The sequence below is a fragment of the Accipiter gentilis genome, chromosome 4 (genome assembly GCF_929443795.1).
Source record: "Accipiter gentilis chromosome 4, bAccGen1.1, whole genome shotgun sequence".
NCBI classification, from domain to species: domain Eukaryota; kingdom Metazoa; phylum Chordata; class Aves; order Accipitriformes; family Accipitridae; genus Astur; species Astur gentilis.
In genome coordinates this window covers 42,664,831-42,678,203 of record NC_064883.1, presented here as the reverse complement: position 1 = coordinate 42,678,203, position 13,373 = coordinate 42,664,831, and the positions used below count along the sequence as shown (strand labels likewise).

At 49.3% G+C, this 13,373-nt stretch overlaps 1 protein-coding gene across 2 annotated transcripts in view; it reads left to right on the top strand.

Moving 5' to 3' along the window:
* Nucleotides 1-210: 210 nt before the first annotated feature.
* VILL (villin like) overlaps nt 211-13,373 on the top strand; it is a 38,887-nt gene continuing 25,724 nt past the window's right edge. The window contains exons 1-2 of one of the 2 annotated variants that reach the window (XM_049797991.1): nt 211-393; nt 850-910. The gene's annotated coding sequence lies outside the window, so the exon portion shown is untranslated. The remainder of the gene's footprint in view (nt 394-849; nt 911-13,373) is intronic. The other variant, XM_049797990.1, reaches the window with a different exon arrangement.

The window sequence follows — 13,373 nt, the reverse complement described above, 5'->3', positions numbered from 1 at the left end:
TGTCCAGCAGAGACAGAGAAAAGGGGGGAAAAAAGTCCTCCCCTGCCCTTCTAAATCTGGACAAAACAGGTTTCTAATTAAAGCAGCGCTTAATCATTATTGGTCGGCGAATGCAGGGCTGGTGGATATTTGATGCAAACAGTGAGTTGGTTGAAACTCTCTCACACCGGCTCCCTCTTTGTCCCTCCGTGAGCCTGGGAATGGGTGTGATCTCCGAGTAGGAGTGTCTCTGCAGTTAAGTAGAGGATTGAATTACTGAACGCTGCTGTTCCCGAGCTGACAAGGTAGCAGAACAGCAAACAAAAGTGCCTCGAAACTAGCTGGCGAAAGAGGAAAGTGCTGGCTTTGGCGGAGAAGGGAGACCTGCGAGGACACCGCGTGCTTTCCAGCAAGGTAAGCAGCTTCCCTGCACCCCTCTTAGTTCTATTTCTAAAGGCCAGAACTGTTCGATGACTTTTGCTCTGCGGGATAGTAAGAAACACCCCCAAAAAAATTTAATGGAGTTCATATTTTTTTAAAAATCGCTCAGCTGGCGTAAGCCGGGATGTCTTTACCAAAAGCAATGAGCCCATCCTGATTAGCACCGGTTGGGGTTGGAACACGCAGCTATCTCAGCTCCCCGAGAACCCGGCCAGGCTACGTATCAGCTCCGAGGACACATGCTTTTCGTTTAGCTCTCTGCACAGACTGGCTTTGATTTCATGCAATGAGCAATTAATGGCTTTTTGTTTTGGCCTGGTTTGGTTTATGCTTTGCTGCTGTGGGGATTTGCTTAAAGCTCGCCTGCCTTTACAGCGTGGTTACAGGTCCAGGCAGTGACAAAAAGTCGCTGTAAGTTCTCATCGATAGGTCTTGTTGTCCTCTCGTCCATAGATCTGCTAAGGGCTGAACTGCTGGGCTGGTTTGCTCTGTAAGTACAGAGTTTTTTCTCATCCTGTTCATTTGAGATGCAAATTGCGCTGAGATAAAATTGAGTTGTAATGGGGTTGAGCTGCAGGCTTACTTGCCAGTATTTTTCTTAGGCGTGCCTATTAAGAACATAAATATTTAACACAAAGGAGAACCGATATGAATTAGCATCTGTGGGAGGTTCGCACTTATTCAAGGCTACCCTAGCATAGATGTAAACAAATGTTATAACAGCTGAAGCAAAGGGGCCTCACCAGAGCAGCGCTTAGACCGTGAATCATCCAGGTGCTTTCACACACCGCTGCTAAATGGGCAGATTAGAGCCTGCAAAATAGAGATTAGGCAATCACAGAGCATCAGCCTTCCTTTTCGGTGGGGTTTTACTATTCCCCGCCGTGCGGGCTGAGATGCTGGGTCGAAGCAAATGCGAGGACGGGCACTAGCCAATGCAGTGCAGATGAGGAAAGCCGTGACCCTCTTCCCTCGCCTTTCTCCTAGCAGAGTGAGGTGAGCCTCCCCTCTCCTCCTCCCTGTACGAACAGGCTGCCCTCTTCCTCCTCCAGCTCCCTTCCCACCGGCAGACACGTAGGTCTCATGACGTTATTTCCCAGGCAGGACTTTGTGGCAACAGTTGCCAAGGTCTCCCAGCTGGGAGCAAAGGTTTCGTGCCATGGCCACAAACGGTGTCAACCTGGTCTCCTGCCTCTCCCTGTATCTTGGGGCCCCTGGTTAGGTTGAGACAATAAATCCCTGCTCTTGCGTGGCCAGGGATGCCGAAGATGCTCACGGTGTCTCCTGATCTTTTCCACGGAGCTGCACAAGTTTTTCTGGACTTTGAGCATGGAAGTCATTACCTTTTTTGCTCTGGACCCCCCCGCCCCGGGGAGGTGTGGGACGTGTGACATGGAGGAGATGCACCATGGACGCTGTGACTTCAGGCTGGATCTGTCCTGCAGCCTGGTCCTCCAGCACCAGCCATGCTGTGGTCATTTGTCTCCAGCCAAGGAGGAGACCGGCTCAGACACCTGCCCCGTGCTTGGAAGATGCTGGGGCTCTGCTCTGCGCCACACACGTCCTGCTGGACCAAAAGCTTTCCCTCGGCTTTAAAAGAGCTAAATACATGGTAGCCCACGTGCAAGCAGAGCCCTGAAATGCCCTGTGTGGTGAAGGGGAGCTCGGGGCGCCGTGAAAACCTTTGTGCTACCTGGCCCAGCTGCGTTTTAGCCGGCCCTGGGGAACGCACGTGCCACCACCGCTCCTCCTCAAGGTCCCTCCTTCGTCCCAGGGGATGGGCTCTTTGGCAGCCTTCCGAAATTCGCTCTGGACTGACACAAATCCACAGGTTGGGCTTTCTACGTATGAAATGGCCAACTGCACAAGGAAGGACTCCAGTGTGGATGCACCACACCCAAAATATCTCTGCTCTAGCTCTTTGTTTATTCACCTATGTTCTTCAGCTTGTGTTGGCCCCTCGGAGAAACAGATCGTGCAGTCACAAGGGGATACACACTCCTACGACTCATTAAAGCCTCTCTTCTCATGCTCTCCCTTTCCACATAATACAACCCTGGAAATGGGCCTAATTATGATTTATCCTGGATGAGTATACATTTCCACTGTCTTTCCACTCATTCTGGGTGTAAAAGGAATGCAGGAAGGGGTGAATATTGTTGCTAAGTCTTTGGCATCCTTCAGTCCATAAAGCCCTCCGAGATCTATGTTAATTTCTGACATCGGATAGCGTGCTTTTGCTTCAGTTGCCTTGATTTCCAAGGACCTCTGCTTGAAAAAGAAATCCTACCATTTGTTATCCATCTTTAGCTGAGCCTATTCACGCTTATCTCAGGCAGTGCTGGGCAGAGTAACAGTGAAACTTGTTATTACCTTATATCCACGTCAAAGACACGAGACATAGGGGATGCTAAATTGCATGGTTGAGCTCCATCCTGGGCAGTTCCTGTGGAATGAGCTATTCAGAGCGGCTGACCTCTCCTACCTAAAAATGTCCTATTGCCATGCCCGGGGATGAAAGAATAGGATTCTGGCTGGCCCTCTATTTAAAACTGCTCTTACAAAACAGGATAAGAAACAGGCAGGGCTAGAAATCATATTCTTTCCGGGTGATAGAGACTATCGAGATACCCACCTTCCCTTTGGGAGGGTGCTAGAGCCTGAACTACTGTACTGTGTTGCTGTTTACAAAACAGCTGCCTGGGTTTGAGCAAATCCCACCCATCCCAGTCTTTCAGATGCCTAGTTCCCTTCCCTGTGCTCAGACAAAACTCCCATTGGCAGCTCTGGGTGCAAAAGGCAGTCCTGGATGAATGACTCTTTCTAAAGCTGTTTTCAGTATTTGCAGGGATGTTTTATTCATTTGGCTTTATGCAGTTGATGTGCTACTCTCTCAAAGCTGGCCTTCATTTCTGCCAAGAGGGGATTGCACACCACTCCCGCGCTCGCGTGCCATGCTCCTGCGTGGGCTGGGTTACGCTTTTTTTATGCCAAGCGAGTGCCAGATGGACAGCCCCGTGGGCTGGGGCTTTGCTCCTTGCCGTGCCGCGTTGGCAGTGAGCTGTGATTAGGCGGGCAGGAGCCCCAGAGCTGGGCAGCGCGGGGTTTAGGTCAAAAAATCACGATGCACCAACACCATCTATCACGCAGCACGAGATAGCACAGGGGCAAAGTTATGCCTCCTTATTGCCCCATGTTCCTCTCGGTCCCAGTAATCCACCCCATCTCCATTTGCCCCATTTGCCCCCTGAACCCTCTTCCTACCACAGCAGAGACTACCCACCAAAAGCCATCTCGGGAAGGAGACGCAACCACGGGGTCTCTTGACGGTGGGATGGTGGGGAGGTGGTTCCTCAAGGAGCAATTGCTTAAAGCGGGGAGATGCAGGTGGAGACTGAGTGGAACCCACAAAGTCACAGGAAGGCCAAGCGTGACCTTGTAGCCCACCCTGGGCTGCAAGGGCTGGATGAAACAGTGATAAACACACCACATATGTGGCTCCGAACAGCCCTCTGGTTTCACACAAGCCTAGAGGATAATGCTGGTATGGGTGACCGGTACCAAAAAGGCAGGTGTTGCTGGTGTTCCCTTGAGAGAAGACCCTGTGAAGGTCTGTCTCCATTTCAAAGACTTTAAAGCTCATGTAAGCTAACTCACACCTTGGCTTAGCACCCCGTCCTTAAATGTGGAAGCCTGGGTTGGGTTGGTCGGTGCCTGCTTTTTTTGACAGAAGCTAGGTGTTTTTTCAGCAGAGGTGTGTCAGCCAACATACACAAAGGGCGAGCTTTCCTTTGCAGCTCGAGAAACAAACCTTTTCCCTGAGTAAATCTGTTGCATCTCATCGGGCAAGCGATGGAAATGCACAGTCACCCACGGAGCACCATGCTTAGGTCCAGATCATTTCATTTGAAATCTGAAAGGTAAACCTGTTTTTTTCCCAACAGTCCTCGGTTTCTCTTCCCAAGTTTGATGTGATGCTTGCAGGTCTGAACTAAAGCAAAACTGGACTGTTCCCTTCCTTTTGATAGTTAATCTTGCCACTTTCCACTGGGAAGCCAGTGCTCTGGGAACCAGTTCTCCAGCCGGTCTGAGTGGAGCCAGACCAGCACCCCTGCTCCATCACCATCAAACAAAGGTGCTGATAGCAAGGGCTTATTCAACTGCACTAATTAAACTGTGCACCATGGAAAACCTGCTCTTTATCTTGCACACATATATGTATGCACATATATGCACGTGCACAGTCTTGCTATAAATAGAAAGCTGTTATATGCAGCAGCAAAAATCATAACTCTTCAACTTGGGGTTTTGAGAAGGATGGGCCAGGTGGGCACTGGTACTTGGGTTTTATTTGCAGTGTTTGAGTCGGTTCACGATGACAGATCTGGCAAGCAGAGTCTCAGGGCACAGTGGATGGGACTGAGCTCCCACGCTCTAAGAGAGGTGAAGGGCAGCGTGGCCAGCTGGGCTCTCCGCTAGGTGATTTTCCCCGTAGGCCAAGGGACAGTAAGTCCCTTCTGACCAAGATTCACTGGAGCTGCCCTAGACCCAGTGTCAGGATGAGAGGAACCGCCCACGGAGAGTTGCCCTCGGACTTAAGCACCCAAAACTCAGACATCCGAGTGAGGCTGGATGAATCCCAGCCTCTAACCCCCGCTCCTCACCTTCCTCCAGGCAATTTTAACCCTGCCTGGGATGCGGTGGCCTTTCCTCAGTTTCAGCTGGGAAAGTGCCTTCTTTTGAGGGTCTCTCCTGAACTTCCAGCTGTCACATCCTTCCCATAAGCTTTTGAAGTGCAGCTGCTCCCCAGGGCTCAGGGAGGTCTTGCACAGGTGACGCTCTCTTCTCTTTGATGTCTCAGCTCTGGTTTTACTTACCTGCAGTCATTAGGTTAAATAATGCTCTGTTAAAATGCTGCTGCGGGAGAGGATCGTCACTTTTTTCTCGGAGGTGGTGAGTAATTAGAAGTTAGTTTGTGAGAACGTTTCTAACCTGAACCACTTCTCTGGAAACCAAGAAGAGCAATTGAAATGGCTTCAGCTTTGTTTTCCTCCTGCGTGCATCTCCTGCCCTCGCTGCGGCACGAAGCCCTGCCTTCGGGTTCAGTGCTGGTCCCCAGCCAGCGATCGCTCCCTTTCACTGGGGGAGAAAGAGCTGAAAGAAAGGAGAGATTTGTTCGTAACGAATTGGCAAGCGACGTGCTCGCCTTTCCCTTGGGACGGCTCTGTACCGTTACTGACTCAGTAACCTCACCAAGAGGAGCCAGAGGTGGAACGGATACCTCTGAAGTAGGTGTGTGCCAAGCTGCGTTTTATTATTTGAAAATAATGCACCTGGCACCATACCAGGGGCAATGCTGCTGCAAGGCGCTTGCACGCAGAAGGCTTTTAACAGCTTCTTGTGCCGCTGTGGTTTTTTTTCTCACGGATCTTCAGAGAAAGGTGGGTTTGCACCAAAAGAGTTTGTTATCAGGCACCGGGACTGATCTCAGGGAATTTACTGCAGCTCAGATTCTGCTGCTGCTGCTGCTTCTGAAAGCTTTGAGTCTAATAGGGCTGCCCTCCCCCTGCGGAGATGCTACCTTCCCCGGGAGAGCCTGCTGCTTTCAAAGACATCTTGGGGAAGGACTTCCCAGGAAAACAGTCAGTCAAAACCTGCGTGGGTGCTCTGACCTTCTCTATAGGACACCAAGGCAAGGACTGCCAGCCTGCACATTCAGCCAATTTGCTCTCCGTTTTCCAGTGCCAGTCGCCGCTGAGCACTAGGCTCTGCATCCAGCGTGATGACTGTGGAAACTCAGACTGCATGACTTGGGAGTTGTGGCTGGTGTTAAGGCTTTCTGATTTAATTGTCAGTACATTGTTCTTACATTGTTGAGAACTTTGCCGGGACAATACAGCTCTACGGTTCCCAGGACAAAGAGTCAGTTGTTAAAATTTTAGAGGGAGGGTTCAGAAATAGCAGCAGTTTTGGAAAAATCTGCTCCTACAAATCAATTTCCCAAGACCATCTGCTTGAAGAACAGACTGCTGGAAAGCTACCAGCAGTGAGATAAATAGGACAAAGGAGATCATAAAGAAAGATGTGGAGAGATGAGCAAGTTTTTCTGGATGGAGCGAGGTGTTGAGCTAGAATTTATGGCAGGTGGAAATGAGGCAGCTGCAGGGGCTAGTCAAAGTCAGAAGAGATAAATCATGAGCTGCCTGCCCTTCTAAATCAGATGTCCGCTGAGGAATTTGAAGAGACAGCTGAGATACAGATTGAGGGCTGTTGCAACTGGGAAGGTGGTTATTTCCCCATAACCTACTATTTCCTTGTTCTCCTTGCTTTTAAGTAAGGATCAATAGTAGGATTGGAGAATTAGTGCGAAGCCCATCTGCATGTGGCTCACAAGGGGCTGAAAGATAAAGGCTCACAGCACCAGTGGGTTTCTGGGAAAGACTACGTATAAGCTACTAAGTCAGAGATGCCAGAAATGGACAGGGAGTGAAGGCACAGGTTATAGGAAGACACATTAAGCTGAAGGTTACATCTTGGTAATGCCTGGGATGGTCACTGGAGATGGGGTAAATTTCCAGGGTTCAAGAGACACAGCAACTGGGTCCTGGGGAGACTGGTCGGCTTTTGTCAGACAGGACAAACCGGTTATGGCTCTTGCAGAACCTGAGCAATTACTTGGCTAGGTGGATCCACGTTTGTGCATCCTTCGAATTTAGTGAACAGGGAATTCAAACCTGTACTGGGGTATAGAGCACTTCCAGTTTGAGAGGCCGTCATTAACGTAAAATCATCTCAGTGGTTCTCCTTTTTGTCCCAGGCTCTTAAATTGTTACTCACATTAACCCTGAACAGACTTTAGCATCTCAGTCCTCAGCATCCCAGCACTTGCCCCATGAGCAGAGAACAAAAAAGACCAGTCACCTGTGATGGCAGGCAGCTGTTCGGACGAGATGTTCTGGTGATCCCTGGCAGCCATGCATGGAAAAAGGGAAAACCTGCCCATCGGAACGCAGTGAAGTCCCTTCTTAGCTCCAGAGCCATTGACACTGAGAAGGTGAGCAAGAAGCTGCTTCACAATCTTAGTTCATCCTGTCCAATGCCCCATCTCAAGTTTTGATCCATCTGTACTTAAGAGAAGACTAAAAAAACCCTTCGACCCCTTTTATGATCCACCCAGATGATTTGGTAGCACGGATAGGGGATCTTTTCTGACTGGTGGAGGTGGCTGACACGAGGGTCAATCCATGTTACTGCCTTAATGTCAAACTGACGGAAGGTGCAGCTTTGCTGAAAGTGCATGTCCTGGTTTCAGCTGGGATAGAGTTAATTGTCTTCCTAGTAGCTGGTACAGTGCTGCGTTTTGAGTTCTGTATGCAAAGAATGTTGATAACGCTGATGTTTTCAGTTGTTGCTAAGTAATGTTTAGACTAAAGTCAAGGATTTTTCAGCTTCTGATGCCCAGCCAGCGAGAAAGCTGGAGGGACACAAGAATTTGGGACGGGACACAGCCAGGGCACCTGACCCAAACTGGCCAAAGGGGTATTCCATACCATGTGATGTCATGTCTAATATATAAACTGGGAGGAGTGGGGGCAGGGGGATCGCCGTTCGGGGACTAACTGGGTGTCGATCGGCGGGTGGTGAGCAATTGCCCTGCGCATCGTTTGTACATTCCAATCCTTTTATTATTACTGTTGTCATTTTATTAGTGTTATCATTACCATTATTAGTTTCTTCTTTTCTGTTCTGCTAAACCGTTCTTATCTCAACCCATGAGTTTTACTTCTTTTCCTGATTTTCTCCCCCATCCCACTGGGGGGGGGGGTGAGTGAGCGGCTGCGTGGTGCTCAGTTGCTGGCTGGGGTTAAACCGCGACAGTGCAGCACCTGAAGAGGGGCTCACGGTCACAGACCTCGAGGAGCCGAGCCCAGAGAGCACATCCCAGCCATTTAGCCCTCTCATTTCAAAGACATTAAGCAAAGACGAGCCTGCCAGCTTCCCTAATAAGCTGTTCCAATATTTAATTGCCCACCATGATCAGAAATAGCATCTTATTTCAAGGCCTGTTTTACGTAATTTTAGCTGCCAGGCAACAGCTCTTTCCAAGAAGGCTGAAGTGCTCTCTGTGGTCAGCCGGGCGCGTCGGTGCAGAGCCTTCTCCTTGGCATGTTGGCCACACTGAGCTCCTGAACCTGGACCTCACGGGACTGAGAGGAGGAGGGTGAGCCGAGCGGTACTTTTTCCTTTTTTCCACCCCCCCCCGTTCCCTGCTTCATCACCATGTCCCAGCACATCCGACATGGGTAATGCGATTCAGCTTCTCTGATTGCAACCCTTCCTGCGATTGTGCAAGAGGATAGGAGCTGTCACCGACACACACGGTTACGTATGTCGCAGGTGCTCTCACCTATGCAACCTTTGCCTTCCTGCCAAAAAAAATTGGAGGAGGATATTACGTGACGGATTCTATGACAGCATGAGAGAGAAGACAAGTCCCACTGCTGGACCTCTCTACCTATCATTTCCATGTGAGATAAAAGCCACTTTTTTTCCTCTTGCAACATGAAAATAAAAGACAGCTTATGTTGGTTGAGTGCTGTACTTCTGGACAGTCACCGTTCAAAGCAACGGTCCTGAGCACTAGCTGGTGAGCCACACAAGGTAACTCAATGTTGAATTTCATTCCTCTGGGCAAAACAAGAGTTAACTGCTGTCCTCTCTGCAAACGTAAAATGGCACCTACTTGGGCCCAGATGCCCAACTATAATGGAGACAATGAAAGCAATTCAACAGCCCTGGTTTACCTCATCTAATGCCAGTCCAAGTATTCCCAATAATTAGGCCTTTCAGCCTAGAAAGGCTGGAGCCACAGCTGCTTCCTATTTTCCCGAAGCTGTACAGAGCATTAGTCATTTCACTGGGGTTTTTTTATTACCGTGACTACAGCCCAGTAAGTGTGCCGCCAAAACCCAGACAAGCCAAATCAGGCTTAATTCAGAACGTACTTCGGGAGTTTGAAATGATCTCCTATCCCCCTTCTGAGTCCTTATTTTCCCTCCCCACCCAAACAGCCTGAGCCTGCCTGAAGAAATGTCCTGCTAGGTCTGCTTTCTCAACGCGTACCGGGTCGACCAAAATGAAGTAGTGATTGTTGGCACTTCCACCCCAACTGTTATTCATTAACCAATCTTGGGAGCGACCTTGACACTTAATTAGTCATCCAGTCCTTCCTGAAGGCCAAGCTTTTCTCTACACTGTGCTGATTAGAGAGGGGATGGGGGATCATATTTAGCAAGCAGGAGCGTTGCTGTGATTTTGGCAGCACGTAAAGGGGAGCGGGTGTAAGAGACCCATCTGCCCTCACCCACCAGCTTTGTTACCTGGATCACTTTAGGGAAGGCTTTGTTTTTAGCTCTGGAGGCTCCAGGTTGTTCCCACTGTGACATCCAGCCAAGATGCCCGCCACCGACGTTTGGTGTCCAGGTCCTCTGCCCTCACCCAACAGCAGCATTTGCTCTTTGCAGTTTAATCTGTAGTATCTTAACCGAGTGGGGATGACCCAGCAGAGCAGCTCCAAGCCAGCAGTTGTCTTTGCTATGCCGTGGCCGCCTCAGCCCACGGTCATGGTGTCGACTTGTCTCCTCTTTCCATGGTTGCGAAATGGTGGAAATAGAGTTGCTGGCCCTGGAAGTGGAAATTGGGTAGTCGCGTATTACTAATGTGGAGGCAAAGAGGGGAGCTACAGCTGCTTTAGTGCCTCTCTCCCCCCTTCAGAGGTAAAGCTGTGTCTGTGTACAAGGAAGCAAATGTCCATCCCCACAACCAGGGTTTTTTCCAGTGAATTCCTGCCCCAGAGGCAGTTGACTCATGCTTCTTGCTAATTTGCATTTCACCCAGCGCTGGGCAAAACTGGTTTCACTGAGATAGGAACTGACCCGGACATCTCTGTTCAAACCCCGCAATGAACCCAAGCCTCTTAACATCCCCTTTTTTTGAAAAAAAAAAAAAAAAAAAAAAAAAAAAAAAAGTTAGAAAAGTTTCTGCCTTTCCTGGTTTCAGCACAGATGGGAAGTTCTCACTCCATAAATACTGGATTTTGTGTCTGGGCAGGAGTTGAATTATGGGTTCATCTAATTAAACACCAGCATTAAATCATTAATGAAATGAGCTGTCTGATTATATAAGTCGTATTCCTATTATTTCTAACTTGGCTAACAGCCGAAAGAAGCTGGAAAGTCCAAAGAAACAGCCAAGCTTGTCTGTGCTTCACACTCCCCCCCCAGCTTAATGACTAAGGAGGAAGGGAGAGGCAGCATTTCCCAGAAAAGTGGGGACCAGCACTAATGGGCAGATTTCAGATGGAGAAAGGAGCTCCAGGAGCAGAGGAGATCCAAGATCCCCATTTTGAGTCGAAGAGCTTTGGGTGGGAATCGGTAGAGCGTTGCTGGCTTTCGGAGGGTTTTGTCCAACACGGTTGTCTGCGCTCAGAGGAATCTCAGCATCCTTTGGGTTAACTTTTCTGATGGGAGAGGTTGGGATGCTGGGAGAAGCAGGGAGCCAGCTGTGTCTCACAGCTGCCAGTTTCCTGCTATGTTAGCAGGAGAGCAAGACGCCTGCTGCCTTCCACAGGGAGCAGTGTCAGTTTTGCTAAAAAATTTCTCCCCCTGAAGTCTCCCTCACATACAAACGTCTCTACTAGATTTGTTTTCAGGTTGTTCCTGTTTTGATGCTGGAAGGAAAAACTCTAAATAAATTAAAAAGATAACTGAGGGAAGGAAGCTTCACTTCGGTTTTTCTTTGATAGGGACCTTTTGAATGCTGTATTAAAAGAAAGGAAAGGTCTTTTGGTTAAAGATCTGAACTGGGATCATGTTTTTGGCTTCAGCTCCTGATAGACCTGGGCTTCACGGTAGGTGAGTCAGGACCCCATTCAGAAAGTATCTAGCTCCTCTGTAGACACTGAAATATCTTCCTGGATCTGCCTTTTAATCTGTGTGCATCTTAATTACCTTTCCGGGAAATTAGATGAAAAATGTCTTTTTTTCTCCATGCTGTTTGTCTTCTTGTCTGGAAGCTCTCTGGAGAACCTGAGAGGGAGATGAAGGTTGGTGAATGTGCTCCTGCTAGGTTCATGAGGCTACATGGACTCAGTCTTCCACAGTCCTTCGGTCTGTGTTCGGGAACAAGTGAGCGTGTCTGACTCCTGCTACCAAGTGCTGATGGACCGTGGGTGCCTGCTCAGTTAGTCGAGAGGTGTTGGGGCTGCGCTCAAAACACCCCTGGAGGTACCTGCATCTCTGTACTGCCTGTCCAAGGAGCCAGGGACTGGCAGCTCTGGGCTGTGGGAGATTTGGATGGACCAATGTTCCCACCTAGAAAAGCAATTTTTGTGCTCTTACTTAGTGTGCAAACTCTTCAGGAGAAAGACCATTGCTTCTTATGACTTTACGGTGCCAAGTGCAGCACATCTCTCCATGCTCTCAGAACATGAGCAATAAATCCCACGCCTTTTGGCCGGGGATCATCTGTCTTTGTTCTTTTCTTTCTTCAGAAGAAGCTTCTTCCATGGCTTTGTGCAATAGCTTCTTTATTTTTCATCTTACCGTGGCTCAGTTGTTGTGCCGAGTCGAGGCAGCCATGGCACCATTCCTTCTCGTAGGCGGTTTCCTACAGCTGAGCAGAGGAGCACAGGAGAGGCCGTGGCCTACAATCAGTGCAGCCTTTTCATCCGGAGACAGAGAATAAAATGCAGTCAATCAAGTTGTTGTTTTTAACGTAGTACAATTGTTCAGTCTGTCATGGGCAAATGCAAATCGGGGGAGCGCGCTGGCGAAGGAAGTGAATGCAAAACGCCGAAATCAGTGAGCTGTGTTCTCTCTCGAAGCTGGACCTTGATTTGTGACTCATACGGGAAAGGTTGATATGGGTCTTGCCCCTACGCAAGCACAGTCCGTCCCGTGGCTGCTGCAGCAGAGCTGAGCTGCTCAGGAGGCACCGGCCGTGCCCCATGGGCCCCCCAGCTCTGCTGGGATGTAACCCACTGTTTTCATATGCATCAGGTTTAGGTATGATTTGCTTCAGGAGGTTGCCCTGGAAACAAGTGGGGTTCAGAAGTTGCTTCTTGAGCAAAACCTCAGCTATCCAAGCAGTAGGAACAGGGAGCATAGCTAAGGGTGGTCCTTTTTTCTTTTCACGGCTGGTAGATACTGTAGATGGGACATGTTCTCCCAGTAAAGGGCCAGCTGGAGATACCAAAACCATCTCAAATGTCCCCAGACACCTTTGTGTGGACAACTGAAACCTGAAACCTACCTCTTCCCCATACAGGCAGCAGAGCCTAGGTTGCTGCTCAGCTACATGTACAGAAGACATCTGGGTCATGAGTTGGATGGCTCCATATGCTCTGCCGACTGTGCTGGCTAAGTCTCCATTGACCTTTACGGAGCTGAAAGCCTGGTGCCCTGCCCTGAGATACCTTGCAGGTGTCTTAATTTAGACCTGAACCTCATCCTGAAGTGGAAGGGCTTCATTCCTTGGGCTCCCAGTGCCTCAGGGTACCTGACCTGACCTCCAGTGGCTGCTCCAGGAGGTCATGGGTCTCCTGGAGGTTCACTGTTGTCTCTGCCAGCCCTCATGCCATGGTGGGAACAAAGCAGTACTGATGTCAGGTCCAACACCCCGGCAAAGCCTTTCCACTTATTCAAATAGGGGAAAAATAATCCCGCACCAGAACAACAGTATCCTATCCAGTCTTTGCTGGGCTGTGATTCCCGCACTTTGCTTGGTCCCCCATGAGCATGGATAGCCTGGGAATGCACGTTCATCCCACCTAACTGTTGATAAGTACAACTGTGCTCTCTTCATAGTCAGCAGAGAGATAGAGACACTTCAAGGTGTGGATTATCTATATTAAACCTCCACTGACAGTAAGAGGAACCCAGCTGACTAGCACA